The sequence below is a fragment of the Schistocerca serialis genome, chromosome 3 (genome assembly GCF_023864345.2).
Source record: "Schistocerca serialis cubense isolate TAMUIC-IGC-003099 chromosome 3, iqSchSeri2.2, whole genome shotgun sequence".
NCBI lineage: Eukaryota > Metazoa > Arthropoda > Insecta > Orthoptera > Acrididae > Schistocerca > Schistocerca serialis.
Genome location: NC_064640.1, coordinates 327962289 through 327989054, shown reverse-complemented (window position 1 = coordinate 327989054; position 26766 = coordinate 327962289). Strand labels below are relative to the sequence as shown.

Sequence of the window (26766 nt, the reverse complement as noted above, 5' to 3'; positions counted from 1 at the left end):
GGTGACTTATTTATTTTCAATTCTTTCATTTGTTTCTTTACGCCAGGGATGCTTATTACTATGTCGCCCATACGGGTGTCTCTTCGACATTCAAACGGCGTTATGTTTGTACGATTTTCCTGCGTGAACGATTTCATGAACGTGAAATTTTAAACTTCGACTTTCGATTTGCTGTCTTCAACTCTCACACCAGATTGATCAACAAGTAATAGGATGGAGCCCTTAGACCCACTTTCCCATTTTATATAGGACCAGTATTTTGTCGGGTTCTCTGCCAGATCTTTTGCTACGGTATGACGGTGGTAGCTGTTGTAAGCTCCGCCCACAGATCTTTTCATAGTCACGAATCTCTACTAACCTTGGCTTGTCGTCATTTGCACGTTCTCTTTTGAACCGAGAGTGAAACAACCTCTGCTTCCTCAGCATTTCTCGAATTATAATGACACCATGATCGCTAATACTTGTTTTTATACTGAAGTTGTTGATAAAGTACGGCCTATTTGTAGCTACTAAGATATTTCCAATGAATTTGGGCTGCCGAACAAGCTGCTTAAGACAGTTTCCAGAAAACGTGTTCAAAAGTACTTCGCAAGACTGTCCGTATCTCTGCAATGAATCCATAGATATCCCATCCTGTACTCGGTACGTTGAAGTCGCCTGCAACTAGTATTGCGTTATCTGGGTATTTACGCGCCACTGACCGTAAACTTTCTTTGAGTGATTGTAGAGCTGTCACAGTGGAATCGGGTGGCCTGTTAAAACATCCAACAATTATCATGGTTTCACCAAGACCTGTTATCACGACCAGGTAATTTCACTGTCAGAGTCAACTCGACCTCAGTAGGGAGAATATTTTTGTCAACTACAATAAACACTTCCCCTCCTCTGGCCTCTAATCTGTCTTTCTGATGTGCGTTATATGGCGCGCTAAATATCTCAGAGCTTTCCACTTCTGGTTTCAGGCAGCTCTCGCTCCCGAAAAAAAATTGGAGCGCGAGTACTTTTTGCGAGGGCAGGAAATTCGAGAACTTAGTTATGAATAAAGCGCATGCACGTTTACATGCTTACAGTCAACATTCTGGCGATTACACCGGTTAATAATGTACCAGCGTTTCACATTTCCAACGGCTTACTTGCTCTTACATTAATCTGTGATCTTGCAATATTTACCACTTAAATATTTTACCTACACAAATGTATACCAAAAATGGTTCAAATGGCTCTACGCACTATGGGACTTAACATCTGAGGTCATCAGTCCCCGAGACTAAGAACTACTTAAACCTAACTAACCTAAGGACATCACACACATCCATGCCCGAGGCAGGATTCGAACCTGCTACCGAAGTAGCAGCGCGGCTCCGGACTGAAGCGCCTAGAATCGCTCGGCCACAGCAGCCGGCAAATGTATTCCCGAAATTCCGTTATTCTACATTACTTGTTGTTGGTGTGGCGATTTTTATTCCGTCAGTGTATTTTCTAGCTGCCTATTTTCCATTTCCACAATCGATTTCAGCCCCCATGTAAACGCACAACTGTCTCTGTAGCTTATTGGATTTGTCAGGTTATCTATTGTTTCCAATAATATTCGGCTAATGTAGACGGAGAGATTTATTGTGCAGTGAAGGAGAAGTAGGAGTAGTAGACTAAACATGAAGCTGTCTAACTGTAATATTTAAATTAAGAGAAATAGCGATGTCGCTGACTAAATCAGAATCTGGAACAGCTGTTTTCCAGACGCCGTCTTTTGACTGGGCTAGCAAATTCACTTGAGGCATTAACATGTAAACACGACAGCGTAAAACCGTTCCCGAAATTCGGTTTTCGTCTTTCGGAAGATGTTTCGCATGTAAACATACTGAATGTGTAGTCATCGGTGGAAGGGCATCCAGTTGTAAACAACGGATGCTGCTTTTGTCCGCACAGTATTGAACTCTGAATCTAGGTTCGAAGATGTTCTGGGTAGTTTCTAAAAAAAAAGAATTTTAGGAATGACACTATGCCAAGGGGATTAGTAAGGAATTCAGATCCCTTCTATATATGTTCCAGATAATATTACCTGTTCAATGAGATTTTAATGAAATTATGCAAACTTCACTTATTAGGGTGGCTACATGAATAAGTATTTGAAGAAAATAACGTTCACCATCATACTCATAAAATACAGTTCTTGCCTCTCGGTTTCCTTCGAGATGCTATGGCGTTAGCTCTATCTAAATTAATATTCAGTTAAAGCCATCGTGATCAAAAAGCAGCGAATAACGGCTGCTTTTACATAATTGTGTTTTATTTTTGCTAGTTACATCTTAACTTCTGAGCACCATATCCTTAATATGTTTAAAAGATTATTGTATTATGTCAAATACGTTTGGAAAAAGAGACTGAAACTTCAACTTCAATTAATACGGCAAAATCTTCATAAAGAACAAATACCTGTCTCGCGTGAAGTGACTGATATGTAATTTTGAATGTACGAGTATATTTCTGGATGTAATGAATCATACATGATAACATTTTTCTGAAGGAGAATGTCATCCTCAACCCGCATGGACACTTAAAAAAGTGACTTCTGGCAATCACTGCGAGAAGTCGTCGGGTTTATATGAGACTGCATGACATCAAATGTTAGTGCGTCAATAGAACTTCAAACGAGACATAAAAGAAATAAGGTGCATGGTTGGTTGGTTCTCGGCAGTAAAGGTGGCTTTCAAGGTCATTATTCCCTACCATTAAACCACCTTATGTTGCCCTACGTTATTATCTACAATAACAAAGAAATATCATATTGTTCTTCGAAAATATGTGAATCTCAAAGACGCTCAAAGTGCAGCCGTATAGTATATTTTGCCATCCAAAAACCTTAGTTTCATCCCTACGTTAGCACCAGTGAAGATCATGACGTTAAGGCCTCCATGGAAGCAAGTACCCCAGTACTAATGATAAGTAGGTTTATTATCGTTGCTTCGATTGAAGCTGCTGGTTACAAACGACAAAACAAAAAAAGAAAAACTGAGAGATAGAGATAAAGTGGACAGTTTCCTTTTCGAATTACAATGAGACGCAGTTTGCTATGAAGAACAAAACTGAGCTAGAGTGGTGATAAATGTAACGAAGAATACAGCTACATAAACAGCCCGCGTACCAACGCTGCATAGCAAAACTGTAATTGTACAAGTAAAAGGACTTACTTATTGTGTGCTGTCACCAATAAATTCCTAGACAATGCATACTGCAGTTGAATATGGAAATACAGAAGTTTAAATATAGTTGACACATGATATGTCGTAGGAAGCAGACGACCATGGTTATAATACAGTACTGTATTGGAACTGAATAGATCGGCTCCAAAAAAGTCATACAGCCAGTGAAAAATTACTTTGTTACTCAAACTTCTCACTTGATGCCTTTAGGATTTATTTCCATTAACAGAAATCTATTACTTCATCGCAATGCTTGGATTTATATGTCAAGCGAACCTCACTTTTTACTTATAAACGTGTTAAGATCAAGCGCAGTCTCCTGCCCAGAGTCAGTAGGAGGCTTACCGTAACATGGATCTTGAGGATCACGAGAAAATCATCGTTGATGTTGTGTGAAAACACCTGTGAGCCTGAGGAGCACAGTCTTCTATGAGAATCGCAGGATTTTTCTGTTGCGTGTGCAGTGAAATTTGTGTGCCCACTCGCAGGAAAGCCGGTGACAATAGTAAACATGACATCTTTGTATTACTTCACAACATGCAGCGATAACTTGCAGTAGCCAACAGGAGTACAGGAAGTTTCTACATCTGCTCCTACTTCTACAGGGTGTTTCAGAAGTGATAGTTAATAATTCACACATGGAAAGTACAGGTCAAAAGTAGGTAAAAAGCTTCAATAAACATGGGTCCACAAATCAACCGTTGTCGAGATACAACACATTTTCTCTTGTGGTTGACCAGTGTCTAGGAACACATGGCATCTCTAAATGTGAAAGTACGTAGGTGTTCGAAATGTTGTCCATGCGTCTAAATGCAACATTGAACTCGTCTCTGAAATGAGTTGCGAATCCTCTTAGGCAGTCCTGGGGAATTCCGTAAATGCTGGAAGGTTGCATCAATACGCAAGCGCCATTCCTTAACAGAGCTGGCCTCCGTAGCGTAGACAAGGCATTTGAGACGACCCCACACATAGAAATCCATGGGATTTAAATCCGAAAACCTTGGAGACCATGGCACAGGTCCTCCTCTACCTATACAATGTTGACCATACGTCCGAGTCGGCGCACTCGTAAATAAAAATATGCTGGAGCATCGTCATGTATGAACCACATGTTCAGGCGTTGATTCAGAGGGACATCTGGATGTATAGGCCGCAGAAACCGCTTGTACGCTGTCCAGTTAGTCCCTGTGGTAGGAAGTATGGTCCAATTATGTGGTCTTCGAGCAGACCTGCCCAAACGTTCAACGAATAAGGCTGCTGATATCGTGATACATATGTTGCATTATTACTGAAAATGGTTCAAATGGCTCTGAGCACTATGGGACTCAACTGCTTTGGTCATAAGTCCCCTAGAACTTAGAACTACTTAAACCTAACTAACCTAAGGACAGCACACAACACCCAGCCATCACGAGGCAGAGAAAATCCCTGACCCCGCCGGGAATCGAACCCGGGAACCCGGGCGTGGGAAGCGAGAACGCTACCGCACGACCACGAGATGCGGGCCATTATTACTGACATCGGCCCAAATGTGACAGTTATGGTTGTTCAAAATACCGCAACTGATAGATCCTGCTTCATCCGTGGACAGAATACTGCTTACAAACAGGGGATTCAGGGTGCAATGTTGCTGCATCCATTGGCAGAAATTCTCTCTAAGAGGGAAGTCTACATTGTTGAGGGCTTGCACTCTCTGGAGATGATATGGATAGATGTAAAATCCGCCACACAGTGCTATGACTCAGGACAACCTTTTGGGTAGCAGTCCTTCTTGTTGAAGTACTCGGCGTTCGTGTACAATGCGTAACACTCTTTCCTCAGCATCGGGTGTTATGGATTTTGATCGACCTTCTCGTACATGGTGTGCGAAACTCTCGGTTCCTCTGAGGCGCTGATGTAACCAGCTAAATGTACGCCTGTCGGGCTGCCTGCCGAGGGGAAAAGCTTCTTCATACAATCGTGCAGCCTGAAGGACACTGCCATTCGCCATGCCATTCATGAAGTGCATGTCAGCGTACTCTTCATTGGTGTAACCTCCGTCCATGGTGCCTTCGCATTCGTAACTAACACTGAGGCCTGTACGACACAGTGCAATCTGTTAACATTCCTAATGAATATTATTGGTTAAATGCATCTATTCTTTCAACCGTCCAAACAATTAAAATTTCGATGAATTTGTCCTTCTTATATCCAGACAGGGCCAACGGCTTTGCCGCAGTGGTAACACCGGTTCCAGTCAGATCACCGAAGTTAAGCGCTGTTGGACTGGGCTAGAACTTGGATTGGTGACCATCCGGTTTGCCGAGCGCTGTTGGCAAGCGGGGAGCACTCAGGCCTTGTGAGGCAAACTGAGGAGCTACTTGGTTGAGGAGTAGCAGCTCCGGTTTCGTAAACTGACGTACGGCTGGGAGAGGGTGCTGACCACATGCCCCGCCATGTCCGCATCGAATGACGCCTGTGGGTTGAGGACGACACGGCGGCCGGTCTCTGTCGTCAGGCCTTGATGGCCTGTTCGGGCGGAGTTTAGTTAACTTTAGTTTAGTTTACATCCAAAAAGACTCTGACTTTACCAGTGACGCTCCATGCGCGACTGCAAGCTTTCACAGTGGAGTCAGTTCATGATGCATGAACCTTAAAACGAGCTTTCTTATGACAAAGTGGTCTATAATTTTGAAAATGAGCTGGATCATTGTCGTCGGAATTCTGTTACTATTGCTTTTTCTATTTTCTGCCTGCAGGCACGTTTCCTAATCTTCGTGAATCATTCCTAAGCCTTACTGTACTACGTACCAGTACATCGAGACGCATAGCGCTAATGGATGTTATTCTGAATGAAACAGGTGGAGTTCTTTCGCAGTACCTGAAAGACACTCCACTAGAAAAGACTTACATGTCATAGATGACGTTACAGAAACCAGCGGTTCAGTGATTGTGTCACGTGGCTTCAAATATGGAGGAGGCGTTACCATAAATAAATAATGAGACTTCATTCTGGACCGAAGTGTCTGCCGTGTATACGTAACTGTTTGTACAGGAATGCCGCATGCATACACTCCGTGGCAATAGCTAAAACAGATGAGCAGGAAATCTCCGTAGATTTTCCGTACTCTCTCTGCTCCCTTCAATAAATCCATGCTATAGCTTTCGAAGGATCTATGAGATAGTGCACGGTTTAAACGTTACCTGTACGTAGGATGATGCTACTGAAGCTATAATGCTCTGTAAAACTTAAGGACGAGCTAGATAAAGTGACATAACATAGTAAAATACTGGGTGGAAATGAATGCAAATGCGGGAGCACGTTGCCAGTGGTCTCCCAGTCATGCATAAAAAGTGGGATGGTAGACGGATTGAGGCCAGCGTGACTATAGCACCAAATTGGTCTGGCTTCGCAACAGGAGACAGTTGAAGGAACGGGAAAATACAGTGTGTCTCAGTTAGTGAGCAGATGTGATGCATTGTGGTTGTGTTCCTCATTGTAGCATGGCCCGGATACAGTATTTGAAAGACTTAACACGGGGAAGAATCATTGGAAAAGTGGAAGAAGGAGGAAGTGTGGCGAGGTTAGCCCAGGAGCTTAGTATAGCTCACAGTGCTGTTTCCGTGCATCGGAAGCCTTCCGAACCACAAGCACTGCTGCCCAAAAGAGGTGAGATGAATAACCACAGTCAACTACAGCAACAGATGACCTCTACACTGTGCTACAGGCAAGAATGGAACCACATCAAACTGCTGGTGCAATTGCAACTACATTCAACAGGGCTGTAAGGCACGCAATCTCACTCTCTACAGTGGCGCAAAGACTACATGGGGGGTGGTCATTTTTCCCGACGACCAGTACGTCTGGTTCTGGTGACATCGGCGGCACAGTATGCGGCGGTGCCAAAAGCTTAGGGAGTGTACCAACGAATAGTGGGATCAAATGGTTCAAATGTCTGGTGCACTATGGGACTTAATGACAACGAGACGCTCAGATTGCATGTTTTGTACATGCAAGGTTCTGTGGTTGGACAAAAATATCGAAACACCGCGAGAAAGACATGCTTCAACATAAATGCTGGAGCTAGCCAAACCTGGGTAATGTCTTCAACACGCTGCAAGTGTCAGTCGTTTTCCGAACAGTGTTCTGATTAGTTGTGAGTGAATTATGTCGGATCTAACTGAATTCGAACGTTGGAAAATTGTTGGTGCTAGAATGGTGGGTGCCTCCTTTAGCAACGTAGCCGTAGAGTTTGGTGTTTCAAGAGACATCGAACTGAAGATTTATACTGGGTATACGGAAAAAAGACGAAAAACAACAGGGTGACAGCTGTAAAAGTCACTGCAGAGCTGCATGTCGCACTATTGAACCCTGACAGCACGAAATCAAACCGAAGGGAACTTCATATGCAGGGAATTACAGGGAGAGCTGATGTTTCAAAACCACTCATTAGTGGTGCAAACGCCCGTAATATGAAAACTTGGTGATGAAGCCATAAAACCTGGACTATTGATCTACATCTACATCAACATCTACATGGTTACACTGCAGTTCACACTTAAATGACTGGAAGAGAGTTCATTGAACCATTTTCATACTACTTCTCTACCATTCCACTCTCGAATGGCGCGTGGGAAAATGGAAGACCTAAATCTGTCCGTTCGAGCCTGATTTCTCTTATTTTATTATGATGTTCATTTCTCCCTACGTAGGTGGGTGTCAACAAAATACTTTCGCATTCGGAAGAGAAAGTTGGTGATTGAAATTTCGTAAATAGATCTCGCCGCAAAGAAAACCGCGTTTGTTTCAGTGACTGCCACCCCAACTCGCATATCATATCAGTGACACTCTCACCCCTATTGCGCGATGACACGAAACGAGCTGTCCTTCTTTGCACTTTTTCGATGTCCTCCGTCAGTCCTACCTGGTAAGGATCCCACACCGCGCAGTAGTATTCCAGCAGAGGACGGACAAGTGTAATGTAGGCTGTCTCTTTAGTGGGTTTGTCGCATCTTCTAAGTGTTCTGCCAACAAAGCGCAGTCTTTGTTTCGCCTTCCCCACAATATTATCTATGCGATCTTTCCTATTTAAGTTGCTCGTAATTGTAATTCCCAGGTATTTAGTCGAATTGACAGCCGTTAGATGTGTACTGTTTATCGTATACCCAAAACTTATCGGATTTATTTTAGTAACCATGTGGATGACCTCGCACTTTTCTTTGTTTAGTGCCAATTGCCACTTTTCACACTTTTCACACCATGCAGAAATTCTCTCATTTTGTAATTGGAATTGATGGTATGATGATTTTACTAGACGGTAAATTTCAGCGTCATCCCGCAAACAATCTAAGGGGGCTGCTCAGATTATCACATAGATCATTTATTTAAATCAGGAACAGTAGAGGGCCTATGACACTACCTTGCGGAACGCCGGATATCACTTCTGTTCTACTCGATGATTCACCGTCTATCACTACGAACGGTGACCTCCCTGAGAGGAAATCACGAATCCAGTTACATAACTGAGACGATACTCCATATGCAATGGAAGAAAGTCATTTGGTCATATGGGTCTTGTTTCACACTGTTTCCAACTTCTGGCCTAGTTTACGTCCAAAGAATGAAACACGGCAAGTGTCCGCGATAATTCTGGCTGCCGTACCGTGCTAATCAATGGGCCCATTGTTACTTTGCAAATTAGCATTACTGAAAAGGATTATGTGACCATTTTGGATGATCAGATCCATCCCATGGTACAGGTTTTGTTCTCCAATGGTGATGCTGTGTTCCAAGGCGATAGGAACTATGTTCATATAGTTCGCATCGTCCAGGAATTGATTTGTGGGCACGAGGATGAATTGTCGCATCTCCCCAGGCCACCACAGTCATCATATCTCAATATTATTGAGCTTTTGTAATCTGCTCCGGAGAAAAAGGTATGTGATCGATATCCACATCCATAATCGTTGCCTGAACCCTCCGGGATTAAAGCTAGAAGATTCCCTTGAAAACCACACAGGACCTGTATTTAACCATTCCGAGATAACTGGAATCTGTTTCGAGTGTCAACGGGATTCCTACACCGTATTAGGGATGATAATGTGTTGTGTTTTTGGTGATTCCATATTGTTGTCCAACCTTGATATTTATTTACTTCAATTTTTATAATTTCTGACAATAACAGGAGGCAAAGCTTTAATTAAAAAAGACGTAAGCTTTAGTCCCACACCCGTAGATGAGGTTTCGCTAGTTGTGACAGAATATGGTACTAGGACTGCTTTGAGATAACCCGTGCGTGTGTCTGAATGCTGTGTTGGATGAGCACTACTTGTAAAGGACTGGTAATCAGATCCCAGTACCAGTGAGACAAAGTTATTGCTAATGCACGAACTTCATTCTGGGAGCCTATGTAGTCGAGGTCGCCAACGTCACGGCTGTCCGCTAGTGTTCGACACGTTGCGCCCGCTGTTTGACGTGGATCTCTTCTTGCCTGTTGCGAAGTGTAGCGGTCATCTGCTGCTGTAGACGACCTGGATTGACCACCTCCTCACCTTCGGGCATCAGTGCATGTGGTTCCAATCGCTCACTATATACGTAAAACAATTCTGTGAGCAATCCCAAGCTCCTGGGCTAGACTCGTCACACTTCGTCCTTATTCCGGTTTCCCTATGACTTTTCTCCGTGTGAAATCGTACAAAAGTTGTCGCTGGGCCATGTTGTAATGAAGCACACCACTACAGTGCACTGTAACTGCCTGCTGGTTGACACACACTGTCTTCTCCTGTTCATTCAAGTGCCTTTTGTGGCGGCGTCAGCCCCATTCGACGCTATAGTCATATTTATCTTACGCCATGTAACGATGTAACGTCCAGATTTCTGTGCAAGATTGAGAGACCTCTGGCAACGTGCTCCCGCACTTCCATTTATTTCCCCAAGGTTGTTGATATGTGATGTTAATTCATCTATGTCGTCCTAAATTTTGCAGAGATGCTTACTATGTCTTGATCGTAGCTAGGTTTCTATAACATAACTAAAATAAAAGAAACTTCATTAGACTGTTACCAACAACATGAAATCCACGATACTAAAAACTCTGTCTCCATCTTAATTATAGTAGTCATTAGTCGGATAGGTAAAATGAACTAACGAATGTCGTATAGACATCAATGCGTTGACGATCTGTAAAGCAGGGTGGGATCTATATCTCAATTTTTATTTATTCTTGTAAACATGTATGATTTATTATGGTACGGAGACTGGTTCTCAGCTTACCCATTAAATATTTATGAAGATTCCGGGCAGCCTAACAAGCAGGGTATAGTGAAAAATCACTAAGTTCTTTGTTTATGACAACAAGTTTCGCTGTTTAGTGCCATCAGCAAGTCATATGCGATGTCATTAAGGTAATGTCCCTTCCCATACGCTCTCTCTCTCTCTCTCTCTCTCTCTCTCTCTCTCTCTCTCTCTCTCACACACACACACACACACACACACACACACACACGCACACACAAATAGACTTCTGGTCTGGCTGTTTCTTACCCTTAGCCTCACGCTTCCTGGTTTACTCTAAATATGACTGTTTGACTATTGATTTACACAGTGTAATACCGGTGTCATGTAGTGGTTTTTTGCTTAAATCATTTTCTTTCGCGTTTTTCAGAATTGGTTTAACGCATTTCTTAGTCGTTACTTTCGTGGATATGCACGAATTTACACTTTTTTTTAATCTTAGATAACGTATATTTTTGTGTTATATTCTTTAACGATCAAAGTCTGGTGCATGGTTTCATTGTGCTACCTTGTCTGTGTGTGCGTGCTTTGGCATTCAAATCATACGTGGCTATTGTGATTCAACTAAGTAGTCATCCAAAAAGTGGTAACGGATTCCACACGGATTCGCATTAACGTGACCACCATCTATATTCGACGTCGACTTGCAGTAACTACTCACAGACAGCATGTGCCAGTACTAGTAGTGGACGACAGATATAGCGTGTTGAGGGGACGCGGAAAAACAATGCAGTCGTTGTCGTAATGCGGAAACGGAGCGATTTGTCTGACGTCCAAATGGGCATGATCATTGGCTTTACGGCCAAAGGGGGAAGCGTTACCGAAGCGACTATGTTTGTAAACTGTTCGCATACCGCCGTGGTTGAAGTACACCGTGCGTGGCAAAATATCGCTATCCAAAACTGGCGCAGAGGCAACTGTGATGCACCACGGGCTATAGACGACAAGGATGAACGACGGCTGCGGAGACGTGTGCGAACTAATAGAATTGCAACTGTTGAGCAACTAACCGATCAGATGAACCAAGGGTCTACCAATAGTGTCCCCTCAACGACCGTTCAGAGAACGTTGGTGCGTATGGGCGTCTGCAGCAGGCGTCTTGTTCACGGACCTATGCTGACTGCTGTTCAGTTGCGATGAAGCCTGCAATTTGCATTACAATAATACAACATGACGTCCATATAGCGGCGACAGGTGACACTCGGAAGGGTCAAGGTCGGAGGGGAAAGCGTTATGGTCAGGAGAATGCTTTCATGGCATTCCCTGGGTGATCAAATAAGTTTGGAATATACATTGGATCAAAGGAAGTATCCTTGGGGCCATGCCTGCCCTTCAGTGCAATTTGTTTGTCCACAGCACGATGGCATCTACCAGCAGGGCAGAGCAATGTGCCACACGTGGTTCGAAGAGCACCAGGAATGAGTTGACCGGCGTCCCCTGGCCAACGAACTCCCCAGACTTACATTCAATCGAGAATCAGTGGAACATCTTGATCGGGCTGTTCGCACCGCGGATCATCAACCAAGGTACATAGTGAAGCTGGTCGTGGCACTGTAGTTGGCTTGGCTGCAAATCCCTGTCCGTACCTTTGAGAACATCATTTACTCTCTACACGTTTCGCAGCGGCAGCGCTGCAAGAGGTAGTTTTCACGCTTTTGACAGGTGGTCACATTAATGTGAGTGGACTTTATCGAAAAGTACAAAAGTACATTGTAGCTCACTTGTAAGGAAAGTTTTCATGAAGGTAAGATAAATGAAGCTCCTATTAGATAAGATATTAAGGCAGAGTAGACTTTTTTCTGTGACATCAGTCTTCTGAGAGGTTCGACGCGACCCGTTAAGAATTCCTCTCCAGTGCCAAAATCTTCATCTCAGAGTATCACGTCCTCAGTTATTTGCTGTATGCATTCTAACCTCTGTCTTCGCCAATTTTAGCCTTGTACAGGTCCCCGTAGCACCACAGAGGTTTGTTCCCTGAAGTCGTAATGCATGTCCAATCATCCTGTCTCTTCTTCTCGTCAGTGTCTTCCGTATGTTCCGTTCTTCGCCGATTCTGCGATGGCCGTCCGCGGTGGCCAAGAGGTTCTAGGCGCTTCAGTCCGGAACCGCGCGACTGCTACGGTCGCAGGTTCGAATCCTGCCTCGGGCATGGATGTGTGTGATGCCCTTAGGTTAGTTAGGTTTAAGTAGTTCTGAGTTCTAAGGGACTGATGACCTCAGATGTTAAGTGCCATAGTACTCAGAGCCAGCCATTCTGCGATGATCAATCTCATTCTTCATGTTATCAGTCCACCTAATTTTCGGCATAGTCAAATGACAGATAGGCCCCTAAAGGCAATTTTTTGTACTTTGCGGTTAATTTGGGTTATTCAGGGATTACTTTCAGTTATACGCACATATGATTTCTTTGTGTATGTATCATGTTTTGTAGTCAGCTTTCCCGTTGTGTACTGAAGTTCAATGACATGAGTGGTGTCATTGTTGGAACAATATAAACCCATGCATTTGGATAAAATGTGTGGGTATTAATTGTTCCTTTTACTTCCTGTCAAGACACATGGCCATCTATATTTCTTTGTGCTTTACAATATTTATAATACCGGTGCCGTATGATGGTCTCTCAGTGAAACCTGCCTAGTAATAAATGTTTTTGTTTAACAGCAAAAAGTGGCTGTAAGCACTATGGGACTTAACATCTGAGGTCATCAGTCCCCTAGACTTAGAACTACTTAAACCTAACTAACCTAAGGACATCACACACACCCACGCCCGAGGCCGGATTCGAACCTGCGACCGTAGCAGCAGCGCTGTTACAGACTGAAGCGAGTAGAGCAGCTCGTTCACAGCGGCCGGCTGTTTAACAGCAGTTTATGGTGATCTCGAGAATACCATGTCCTATGTAATTGAAAATTTGATAACTCATAAACATTATCAAGGTATGAACATGTTATGCCACCAGGACGCAACATTCCACTTCCTCATATAACCCAGAACTATAGGCGGCGTCATGGATGGGTTAGAGTGGGCTGGGTAGCCCATCGAAAATTTGTTTGGTCCACCCACTGACCAGCCCCCAAAAAAGACGGGCAACTTTCGTGGTCAAAGTCCAAAGTCAAAAATTATTTTATAAAATTGAGATAATTTGTATAAAGCGATGGGCACGTGGCGAACCGCTCTGGTAATTTGTTAAATTTTGTATTGCCCCATAGGAAAACAGAGAAATAACAGAAATATATTCGAATTGAACTTTATGGCGACTAAGTCAACATCCATACATCAATTGATCCGTACTTATTGAACAAAAAGCGAACGAACTAGACGATCGATCTATTGAACAAACGGTTCTTCCCCAGTTTCTGTTTTGGCTGTGTGTGCGTGTTTTATAGCCTTCATTAAATGTTCAGTTTTCGCGTTCCAGAAAGTGAAGTAGAAGAAATTGTGTGTGATGATTAAATGGAAGCAGCAGAAGAATTAAAATGGTTGGGAAATGGAAAACGCGGTAAAAATAAAAGTAAAGATTTATTTTCCATTCCTAGCCGTGACACCAGGAGCTCTAATCCGTCTGCTTCAGTTTGTGATGTATTTACGAAACCTACTGTGAATCAAAACAACCTCTATTAAGGTATTTTTCTTTTCGCTTGTTTAGAAACAGAAAAAGAGATTTTCAGGCTGTTACAAAATTCATCCATCGCTGGAACATAGACTCATGCTGCATTTTGTTTTGTCTGTCTATTTTTTCGCCCCTAAACTTAAAGTGCGAAAAGCGAATCGCTTGGTTTTGTAAGTGAGGGTTTTAGTAATTGGAAAAGAGCAACAGAGTATAATTCCAGCTTTAAGCAGCGTGAGAACAGCTACACATACAGAAACTCTGTAGCTGTTTGGGAGTCCTTCAAAAATTTATAAACGATAAAGAGAATGAATCAGTTGCTGTTCTGTTAAATGAAACATGTGATCTAAAAGGTCAAGAAGACAGAAGATGCGTAGAAAACATGAACTTCGATACACAGCGCATCATGGACTAGCTCAAAGAGGTCATAATGATTTCCTTCAGGGCAAAGATTATGATATTGCTGCAGCAATCAACTTAGTAGAATCTACAAGGCACCATTTCAACCGAACGCGTGAATCACACTCAGGTTCCACTTCTGTTTGAAAAGAAAGTGTAGATGTGTCAACAAAAACAGGTGCTAATACTCCCACGGACTCTTTTTCTCTTGATATAATTCGAAGATTGCCTAAATATCTTGGGGAATATGTTCATGATTCGCCGGATAAAGGCATCCTGGAACCTGTAAAAACTACTTATTTCAAATATTTTGTATTTCATAAAGTTTTACATACAATAGACAGCTAACTTGAGAGACGTTTTATTTTAAACTTGGGAATAATTAAAGGAATCACTTGCCTAAATCGAAAAAGCCAAAATTTTATGTTACTGTCGCTGGCACAAAATTATTCTTGCCATACTGAATCATTGGAGGCACAAATGAAGATAGTAAAATCTCTTATCTTAATGAACAGCAAACCAGACTGAAGATTGACAATTAATGTGCTGCTCTGCCGATAGTTTGTTTTTAATGGAAAGAAAATATCAGGCTATGTAGATTTAGCGGACGGTTGCATAGAAAGTGACTGTAGTAAGGTAGCAAAAGAGACCATTGTATTTACGGCCACAGTAATTAAAAAAAGTGGAGATGTTGTGGAACTGAAATATTAATTATTTTACTGTCTCTTAAGTCACTATTATTATTATTATTATTATTATTATTATTATCATCATCACTATTTACTTATTTATTTATGTAAATTAGTGCCACACAATTTTTTTAAAAATATTCTCGTCCAACGCGGAGTGGCTTTTGAGTCTGCTATGGTACACTTAAAATACCAGCAAAATGACAGAATCAGTCACTGTTTTTATTATACAAGTGCAATGCATTTCGATGGTTACTCCATGATCTTCACTAGCACAGATTCAAATAACACAGATTTACATTCCGTCTGCAAGCAAAAAGTGAAGTCATCGTTATGCTTTGAATCTTCTTCCAATTTTGTTTGCATCGAAAACGTTATCCACATTTCTAATAAAACTTTGCTCATTGCTGCCACTTTATAAGGAAATCAACGCTATTTGCTAGCATGCGCTATTTCATATTACGGCAACGAGAGAGACTTTTCAATGAGGCGTAGGACACAAGATGATGCCCTTGACAAAAAGAGAAGATAGAAGCTCAATTCGCTGCCAATACTGCGGACGTAATCGCTATATAAAATTTTATCTCGTTGATAAAGGTACATAAATACACAAAAGAACTACTTTGTCAGGTCACATAAATGTGACCAGCTGTCTAAAGCATGAATAACCACATTTTGCAAAGCGAACTGCCGCGAGATGTACAGGAAGAGAGTGAGTGAGATTCTGGAAGGTATCAACAGGTGTGCTGACTACAGTGCCTTGGCTAACTGCGCTAGGTTTCTCGGCTGAGGATTCATGTCGCGAACAGCCCGAATGATGTTGTTTAAATCCAGAGAATTTGATGAGCAGGGGAGTACGGTAAACTCATCATGGTGCTCTTCGAACAACGTACGTACATTGCGAGTTATGTGACACGTGGTATTGTCCTGCTGGTAGATACCATCATGACGAGGATAAACAATATGCACGTAGGCGTGCACATGGCGCCAAGGATAGATGCATACATGTGTTGTCACGTTGTGCCTTCCGGAATGATGATATCACCCGTAGAATGTTACGGAAATACATATTACTCAGGCCATAACTCTCCCTCCTCCAGTCTGGACTCTTCCGACGATGGTAGCAGGTTGTTTGGTTTCAGACGCCGATGGAGCATAAAAAGTGATTCATCTGAAAAGACCACATGTCACCACTCAGTGGACGTCCAGTTACCGTAATGACGTGCAAATTCGAGCCTTCGTCGCCGATGAGCAGCAGTCAAATAGGGAGATGAAGCAGGCGCCGGGTGCGGAGGCCGATACGCCGTACACATCTCCGCAGCCATCGTTCACCACTGTCATCTATGGCCCGTGTTGCACCACAGTTGCCCTAGCGCCGGTTTTGGAAAGTGCCATTTTACCATGCATGGTATACTAAAAAACACAGCGGTACGCGAACAGCTGACAAACTTATCCGTTACGAAAAGTCTTCCACCGTTGGTCTGAAAGCCAATAATCAAGGTCTTTTGGCCGTCAGGTAAATCGCTCCGATTCTGCATTATGACTAGGACTACATGACTGCACTGCTTTCCGTGTCCCCTGGACAACTTCTATGCTCCCTCCACTATCAGCGCTGCCATCTGCCATCTGTCAGTGGTTATTACACGTTTGACGTCCAACACATTAATATGACTGGACAGTGTATAAGTTTACAGTGACTATAAAAACACAGAACACCTACATAAACTTTATTTGCATCGAAACCAAATTTGGCACTGCGTGATATCTATTATAATGGATTTATAAGCGGAATTGAGCAAGGTGTATAAAGTAATTATTTAAACTATATTTTGTCCTTCATATTTACCCACGTAAACTCGATATTAGGCCCGCCTGTTTTATAAACTGGCCCATCAATATGACACAGGCTGTAGGCGCCACTGCCTATAACTGACTTGAGGGAGTACAGACATATTCGCCCACACACTTGATATTCTGAGGCTGTCTCCAGCGTTATCAGGTGAAACGTAGGCACATAAACATACGATATTCATCACAGCTTAGTATCAATGTAGGAAAAATTACGAAGATTTTATCCTAATAAAGTTTCTAGTGGTTTTACTAAATCATTACAGTAAGAATGCTGGGATTATTTCTCCAACAGAGCTATGTCCAATTCTGAGCTACGCCCTAGTCTGTCTGAGCTGGAGTTTAATCTCTAACGACCTCTGTGTCGAAAGACGTCAAACAATAATTCTGTTCTTCCGCCACCTATCTTACTATTGGACGTGGAAACCGTTTATTAAATTTTCCAAACATTTTGTGCAGTGAATATATGAGCACGCGGTGCGGTTGCGAAACGGTGAGTCTGTTGAGGACGGGACGTCAGGGTCTGGCACCTACGAGTAAGTGGGTGCGCTGGCCTGTTTGCACAGGCGCGCCGCTGATTTCATCGGCTGACAATCTGATTCGTGACTGCCGTTTCTTCGCATGACCGGCTGCTGCGAGATGCTGCTCACCCCGCCAGTATCTCTGGCTGGAGTGTGAAGAAATGCGCTGCAGCACATACTCAGAAGCCGTTATTACTCCAGCTGCTGCTATTTCAACAAGCGCGTCTTGTCCGTGAGTCGAATCACATCTGGCAATAAAACCAAATTATGGGTTTTGCTAATGCATAACACGCGCTCGTTGAACTTGTGTTATTGGCCTGATGTTCTATGCTTCCGATAATGTCCTTCATAGTTTTTATCAAGAAAGCCAATGACTGTCAAGCAAGTGTTGGAATCCAAAGATGATATGGTAGTGCGCACTACATTTAGGGATATACGAACGATAAAAATTCTGGGTTGCCTACAACGGCCTTGCGCTCATCCGTATCTGCAGTACGGAGTACACTCATCTGTAGCCTCTCGATATTAGAGTGTAGGAGTCTAGAATAACCGAGACTGGACTAATATTTTTATGAATAAGCGTGAGATCACTTTTAACACCGGAGGATTCTAGCCCATGCATTAATGACTGGGACTTAGTCACCAAGAAGGCGTGGAAATCAAAACGCGAATTGACAATTTTAACTGAGATACAGTCTACACAGCGGGTATGCATGGAATTTTACGCTTAACAACAAGAATAGAAATTGGGAATTCTTTCTTAATTTACTTTTATTGTACGCTTGACAGTATCGTGGTTGTCGCCTGCGACATTGTATGTGTGGGCCACAAGACAGAACTCACTGGAGAGTGAAAAGGAGGGGGTATGGTCAATACAGAACTTCCTAGAAAAAGAAAAGGAGGGGGTATGGTCAAGAAAGAACTCTCTGTAAATTGCTTTTTCAGAAATTGGGAATTCTTTCTTAATTTACTTTTATTGTACACTTGACAGTATCGTGCTTGTTGCCTGCGACATTTAAGGTAATGACCACAAGACAGAACTCACTGGAGAGTGAAAAGGAAGGGATGTGGTCAATACAGAACACCCTAGAAAAAGAAAAGGAGGGGGTATGGTCAAGAAAGAATTCTCTGGAGGTTGCTTTTTCAGTATTCAACTTTTCCCAGTGAGTGATAGAGCACGCTATGCTCATGAACCTTCAATTACAACGAGTCTCACTGACAGAGGATGGATAGTTACCACAGTTCCTTCATGGATCTCTAAAAGTTACTGCCTCATTCTGTCTTTACTTACCGAAAAGCCATTTACCACATCTGAACACTGCTTTTGAGTCCAACGGAGTTGTATTTCGAAAACGGCAAATTTTGTTGTCTGTTTACATGATAGATACCGTGGGTGGGACACAGGGAAGATCGCTGTTAACTGAGGACATTGCAAAGCTCCCTGAGGTATTATTAATGTACGACGTGAATTTAGGTTGTAAGATTCGTGACTGCATCCTACACGCCAGTCACGAAAATTTTGTCCTCAAAATGAGGAAGGGAAGCACCAGCCTCCTAGAGACACACCACACACCAGCGATCGTTACCCTACAAAGCTACATATTAAGCTCCAAAGCACATGAAAGGTGTCTGTACTCTCAGCAATGACGGTGAATACAGGACGACGACTTGTATTTGAACGACAGTCTCGATAATAGCCTGTTACTAATTTCTACAGTGCGTCATGTATTTTGCATCCTAAGAAGGGTGGACGTGGGTGTGTCCAACGAGAAACAATGAAGAACCAACAATAGGTAATGAAGATAATTAAAGTTCTTCTGGGTTTTGTACCGCGTCATTGGATAAACTACTTTAAAATATAAACTGAAAACCGGCGTTTCGGTTGTATTACAGCGTTCTTCCTCAGGGCAAGATTGGCTTTACAGGAGGAAAGGTGCCTCATTTCTAGATTCTCCCTCATGTCATGATCATGACTAGCTTATTGTAGTCTAGGACCAATAAAGCTCCAGTAATGTGACGTATTGATACCGACTGTTTGTAATACATAGGGCAGGTTTCCTCCTATAAAACTTGTCTTCCCCTGCTGAAGGCCGTTGTTGTAAGACGTTGGTTGTATAGTTTGTATTTTAAAGTGTTTTATACAGCGATGGGATATAACACCCAGAAAAATTTTAATCATCTTGACAACCGGTCGTGAAATACTTCGCTGTTATGTCACTGGATAATCATTTCTGGAAGAACACGGAGCGGTGGGGGTTGCATTATAATAAACATATTGTTTTTCATGGAATTCTCTAAGGTCAGTTAATCTGTATGTAAACTGCGCCCTTGGCCGACTAGGCTAAAAATCCATTTTTATAAGCAGATGCACACGGACCTAGCTATTACTTTCTCTGTTTAGAGTAGGATATTGTAACAAGAAGATGTGACTTGACATATGATTAAGTGTCTGCAGATAACATAAAAGTATTTCGTATTCTTACCTATTCGAGAATTGAACTTCTGCGCTACCGTACCATTATCTCGGTCGTCGTGTTCAGTATATGATATTACCGGCACGTGTCTTTCAGTGGTTGTGAGGAGTGCTTCAGAAATTACGGAAACCTATTAGAACGTACCTGTGTCACGTCAACTTCTTCTGGCCACTTTGTGTATATGCTAGCAGACATTCGCCGTAATGACATTCGACATAGTAGACGTGTTTACTCTGAAAAATTCCGTATGTCGCTGGACAAGAAATATTAGTTGAAACTTCATACTTCAAATAAGGATGACGGAAACAAAAGAGGACCGATAACCACCGAGCGACGTGACAGTATGGTTAGCACTGTGGACTCGCATTCGAGAGGACGATGGTTCAAATCCACGTCCTGTGGTCAATGTTTAGGTTTTCCGGTATTTCCATAAAGTGTTTAAGGCAAATGCTGGGATGATTCCTTTGAAAAGGGCGCGGCCGATTTCCATCTCCATCCTCCCGTAGTCCGAGCTACTGCTCCGTATCTGATGACCTCTTTATCGATGGGACGTTAAACTGTAATCTTCGTTTCTATTTTCGAGCCATAACCCGCCCCGCGTCGTGCCAAGTACTCTGCGGCACACCAGCATGCGTCGTTAGCGACAAACAGTGACCGGCGCGATATGACGTAGCTGCGCCTACGTGCCGGCGGCCCTCTGTTTCGTCTCGCTTCGCTTGTGAGAGCTTTCGAGGACTTGTAGACTTTCCTTCATTAACTTTCATTTGCGTAAATCTTGTTTGGTCATATGTCAGCCTCTTGGCGTACCGTGCTTGCTCAAGGATCGACAGAACACTTCAAACTCTTTTTTTTCTGAGGCGCGGCCGCAAAGCTCGGCTGCACCATTTTAACGAAGGACATGCCTCGCCGTTCAAACAAACTTCCTGGCAGTTCCTTAATATCTTCTACTTCTAATCCTTCCTTTTTCACTAAAAAAAAAAAAAAGAAGCGGCCCTTAGAAGAGATCGTCGGATATGGACGTTTTGCTGGTGCGCCGCTTACTATAAATGAAAGTTAAATTATTTGATATTTGGGATTATAAACGCACATTTTAGTATGATGCAGCATCCGCAAAATCAGTCCTGTTTTAGGTATTCAGCTAGTTGTCAATAATCAGCTACAACAGTTAATCATAGCCTTAGGAATCTGACAAACACACGATTCGCAAAGCGTCGTTAGGATCATTACACGTTCTTCTGGCTTTTTCTGCTTCATATATTGAGACTTTCGTGATTTATTTATTTTGACATGAAATTTCTGTGACAAGTGTACTATATGTCTGTAGCTTCCTCTCAACCACTCGTTGAAGTCCTTGCTATCTGCATTTGTATATGTCGCATGTTCAATTTATCCTTCAAATGGACTGCTCTTTTTTCCATGAAATTTAGAAACATTTAGTATTCCTCCATTCATTTCAGGTCGGAGCGATGTTGGTCAGTATCCTCTATGTTTCTTGATATCTCAATAGACCCAGAAACTATCTGAAAGACTACGGTATAACGGTGTAATCACAGCGAAAGCAATGTTTCCTATTTCTCATCATTATGACAGGAGAAATTTTTACTCAAACCTAGGGAATTACACTCTAAAATCATTAAAATGTGACAAATGTGATTTTATCCAAGTTGAACTGGATGAAAAGGTAAATGAAGGTAATTTTTGAGACTGGTCACTAGCAGTGGTTGATGAAAAACGCAACTGGTGTATGTGAGATAGCTGAACTTAAAAGTTTCCTATTTGAATCGTATTCATGGGTAAACATATGTAACAGTGCAAGTGCCTTTTTTTGGAGTTATCTATCATGGGCCTTTAGTTGTAAGTGAAAAGAATCATAGAAAATCGACTAATCATTCGGTACTCCGGTTACAATGTGAAGACATAGGAAACGAAGAGTTAAAACACAGCCAACAGACAATGCTTCTGCGAAAAGAAATCATCGTTCGTTTGTGCTGTGCAATATCATGAGCCATGCAGACACGTTCAATACGCAACGTTAGTCAGAGTGAAATGTGGCATTATTGTCAGGCTTTTCCAGAACAAGAACTTCAATTTTAGTCGGTCGAAACGGTCAACTAACATTCCACAGTGTACATTTCAAATGTTCATCTGATGGTTCATGAGGTTCTCTTCGATTGTCCCTCAGTCTGTCACACCCTCGACTCTCCCAGCCTCCTCGCCCCTCTTTCTTTCACACACACATATATAGACAAATAAATAATCAGTTTATAGCTCATATTCTAAACCAACCGATTCAGACATGCTTGTTTACTTCGTTCACCGTGGAAATAACTATTGAAACTCTTTCGAACGAACGCTGCGTAACTGAAATTCCTTCAGTTTTTATGAGAGTTAAGATTATAAACATAAATATTGACTTTTATGTTTCCTCGCGGCAAACCATCGTATTCAGCCATGATTAATATCGTAAAATTTTTGTGAATCTTTAAAGGTGCGCATGCTTAATGTGGGTGTAGCCAGTACTTATTTCTGCCACCTTATAGCAACAAAGGATCGATTTCTATTAGTTATATAAATTTAGCAAACACCAGCCCCGATAGCTGTACGTGTTGTAGCCCCGCTTCCAGGACGCGTAGCTACGCCGGCCCAGGATCGAATCCACCAGACAGATTAACAACGAGAGTAAGGTCTGTCAGCCTGCATGTGGTTATTAGTCGATTTTCCACATCCGACTAGCAGAATACAGGCCAATGCCCAGGTCCTGTCGCAGTTACACGATTCACAAACGTTTAGAAAATTTTAAGGACAGGAGGGTGGCGGGGGGGGGGGGGGGGGGGCGGGTAACGGAGTGGTGACAGGAAGAGCATCCGGCCACTCCTAAAATTAACAATGCCACACCCGTTAGTAACCATGCCGACTCTGCGCTGATGTGGGACATTATTACCTCAGTTATCATTCCATTAAGAATGACACAATGTCCATCACTTCAAGTTCTGATGTGCAAACTGATCATGTAACCTCAAATATTAAGCATATTCTTTTAACCAGTTTTAATTTTATCTATATTTGGAACTAAATATTTATTTAATTTTTAATCAAACATGGTTCATCTATTATTGTATGGCATCATCACTGGTCTCTAAGTAAAAGAAAACTTCTTCCTGGCAAAGAACGACCCGCCAGGGTAGCCGAGCGCGCTAACGCGCTGCTTCCTGGACTGGGGTAGGCGCGCCGGCCCCGGATCGAATCCGCCCGGCGGGTTAACGACGAGGGCCGGTGTGCCGGCCAGCCTGGATTTGGTTCTAGGCGGTTTTCCACATCCCGCTAGGTGAATACCGGGCTGGTCCCTACGTTCCGCATCAGTTACACGCGTCACAGACATTTGAAACACGCCCGCATTATTTCACTATTTACACGAGACGCAGGCAGTTGGGGTACAGCGATTCTGTACTGGGGGGTACGGGGTGGCGGCAGGAAGGGCATCCACCCAATCCACCCATCCCTAACACTAACACTGCCAATTCCGTTGTAACCACGCCGACCCTGCGATCGCTTCGAGACTATGGCGTAAGCGAAAGAAAGAAAGACAGAAAGAAATTTTCTGGCAGGAAACGCTACATCCTAACAAAGTATGTATAGTTAAAAAAATTCTTTTCCCTACAGACCAATGATCATACGTAAAATGGATAGGTGAACCATGTTTCGTTCAAAATAAAGCAAACATTGATGGAAAATAATGACAATACTTTCAGTTGTATGTATTAGTTTTTATTAATCTACGACCGGTTTCGGTGGTACAACTCACCGTCTCCAGGTCTCTAGATACAACATACATATCCTATATCATATTACACATAAAAAATATTTACTTTTTTAAATGATAAAATGTTGACTGAACCAATTTTAATTATATATGTATGTGTGACCCATATAGTATTAAAAATGCAAGACATCAACTACGGAAAGTGTTTCCACTGTAAAAAATTTGTAATAAATGTTGGAAAACTAAACAGCCTATACGGTAGGTATATATGGTTGTCGAGGACTGTCTTCCTCTTATGCCGATCACACAACGCTGTCAAATGCTGTTGTGTCAATGTGTCATTTGCATGGGATGGAACAGAAACGTATAAATAGAACAGTTATATTCAGTCTGGTTAGAACTGAAACGTATGTTAAAAAGCTGTTCACGCAGGGTAGAGTATTATTTACTATGTAACATGCTACTAGTGGCTATCTACGATGCTCCACATACTTCGTCTAATTAATGTAGGTGGAATTTCTATAAGCAAGGTATATTGTAAGAGTGAGACCCTATTAGTAACAACGCAACACAGAGTAAACTGTATATCCCTCACTGGATACGGATGTTTACATCAACCTACAACTACCAACACATGCTGTATTTCTGTCGTACATGATACATTTTTATCATATAGGAGACCTTTTTCGGATTAACACACCCTTCGAATTATTTACTTCTTTATTACGTTAAGCCAACGGCCTAACCGCAGTGGTGACACAGGTTCCCGTCAGATCACATAAGGTAAGCACCGTTGGGCATGGTTAGCACTTGCATGGGTGACCGTCGAGGCCTGCCGAGCGCTGTTAGCGGGCGGGACGCACTTAGCCTTTGTGAGGCCAATTGAGGAACTACTTGATTGAGAACTAGCGGCTCTGGTCAGGAAAACTGACAATGCCCGGGAGAGCGGTGGGCTGACAACATGCCCCTCCATATCCGCATCCTGTGATGGCTATCGAATGAGGATGATACGGCGATCGGTCGGTAACATTGGGCCTTATGAGACCTTTTCGGACGGAGTTAGTTATTACGTTACGTTTTGTTACTTGGCCGAGATGGAATAATGCTGTTGCTGAGTAAGAGTTTAAAGAGACCAGACAGCTAAGATCGTGTCTCCTAATCACTCCCCCACCCTCAGGACAGAAGAGTGTACCTAATCTGTCTGCGTATAGAACAAATTTTGTGTGCAAGTGTGAGAAAGTATTCTAGGTGCGTTGCGTGTATCTGAGGTGGAACATAGGAACCACCTCGGTATTTACCTAGTGCAGAAGTCCCTAAACATTTTTGACTCGTAGATTACGTGTTTCGGGTGAACCCGCAGCCTTTCATATATTGAAGTTTTACAGATTCATCAACTTCAAATGTGTTTTTTGACCACTGATACAGCGCTACTCACTTTGATAGGTTTCAGTGTAGAAATGAATAGTAAGAAACGTACAAAATATAAGTTCTGTACATTTACTGTTGTAAAAGGCGTCAAACGCAAATCTAGTGAAATTGAGACATACCTGCTTTATATAGGAGAGATGAGCCTGATACTTTATTAGCAAATTTTCAATTACGTTTAACCTTAAATCACCTTTTCAGTGATTTCTACATCTACATCCATACTCCGCAAGTCACCTGACGGTTTTAAGCTATCAAAAACTTACTCGCAGTACTTAATAATATAGTATAAGTAACAGGTTTTTGTGACTGAAATCAGAATTTCTGACATCCGCCACTAAACTGTACCTAGGTTCCTCGTCCGTGTTTATTCCGATCAGTAATTTTTGAAATATGATGTCCGTTTTTTAAACATCACTGTATGGATTGATAACCGAATGTGGTATTTGCATAGTCAAATCCAGTTTCAAAGTCCGTTTTTAAACGACATTTAAATGTTGAGCGCAAGTTGAAATGTCATCATCCCGACCCTTTGTCTGGGAAACTGGAAAAATTCGGACTGTCCAGAGTTTCACTTCGTTAGTTCAGTTATGGCAAGACAAGCTGAAATGATGGACTTCGTGCTATTACATTCAGGCTGCCACATTGTAACTACAAGTTAATTTCACTAAATTTAGAAAACGTACTTTTTGAGTAAGAAATGTCTGGTTTCCAGTTGCTCAAATTTTCTTTCAAACCTTGACTTTTAACATCCCTAAACTCTGAAATATTCTCAAAATATGAGGAAAATATTGTCAAACATAAGCCTTTTAACACCAGCGTACTTCGGTGCGAAGGAGTAATCGATCAAAGTTTTCGTCATTTTCTTCACATAACAGCGCAAATAACCTAGAATTCAATGCGTTGCTTCGAATTTTGTTTACTGCTTTAATGACAAAGAGAAGAGACTAATCCACTCTACCATTCAAATCTTTAGTAACTAAGCGTTGTCAATGCATGCCACAGTGCACTGCAAACAACCTGGGTACATTTCGTTTTAAATGGCTTATAAATCCACTATAGTACCCAACCATGGCAGGTGTTCCATATGCTGCTGCTGAAATCATATTTAATAAAGCAGTCGATTTCTGCTGAAATAATCATTCAGAACATTAAATATTGAGTCACCTTTTGCACGTGCTGTCACAATTCTTGCGGAGAGATTTCTTCGCGAATATTTCTCGGTCCGTAACAAAACGAATATATGCCAACGATAATCCCACATTATCAGATAAAACTGAGTCGCCCAGTTGTACGGATAAATGGATAGTTTTGCAAACAATTACACAAGTTGCTTTCAGTGTCACGACGTATTTCATCAACGTGTCTTTGAACTGCGTGGTTGCTCAAAGAATTCCTTTTGAGTACATCATAAGAGAGCAGTATTCAGAAATTCTTGAATAGTTGCAAAATATCCCTTATAGTAAGCGGTTTTTCAGATTTTGCTTTAGGTCGCAAGGTATTGTAAGACGCCCGCAAACCATAATCATCCCTTTGTGAAGTACAAGTGAACATTCTGTCCACCGCAGGT

General features: G+C 42.2%; 1 protein-coding gene and 1 pseudogene across 2 annotated transcripts in view; one reads left to right on the top strand and one right to left on the bottom strand.

The window, feature by feature from the left end:
• The window catches only part of LOC126471606 (protein Wnt-16-like), an 803254-nt gene that overhangs the window by 145035 nt on the left and 631453 nt on the right, over positions 1-26766 (bottom strand). The window lies entirely within an intron of this gene.
• On the top strand, positions 5400-5517 carry LOC126471967 (5S ribosomal RNA; annotated as a pseudogene).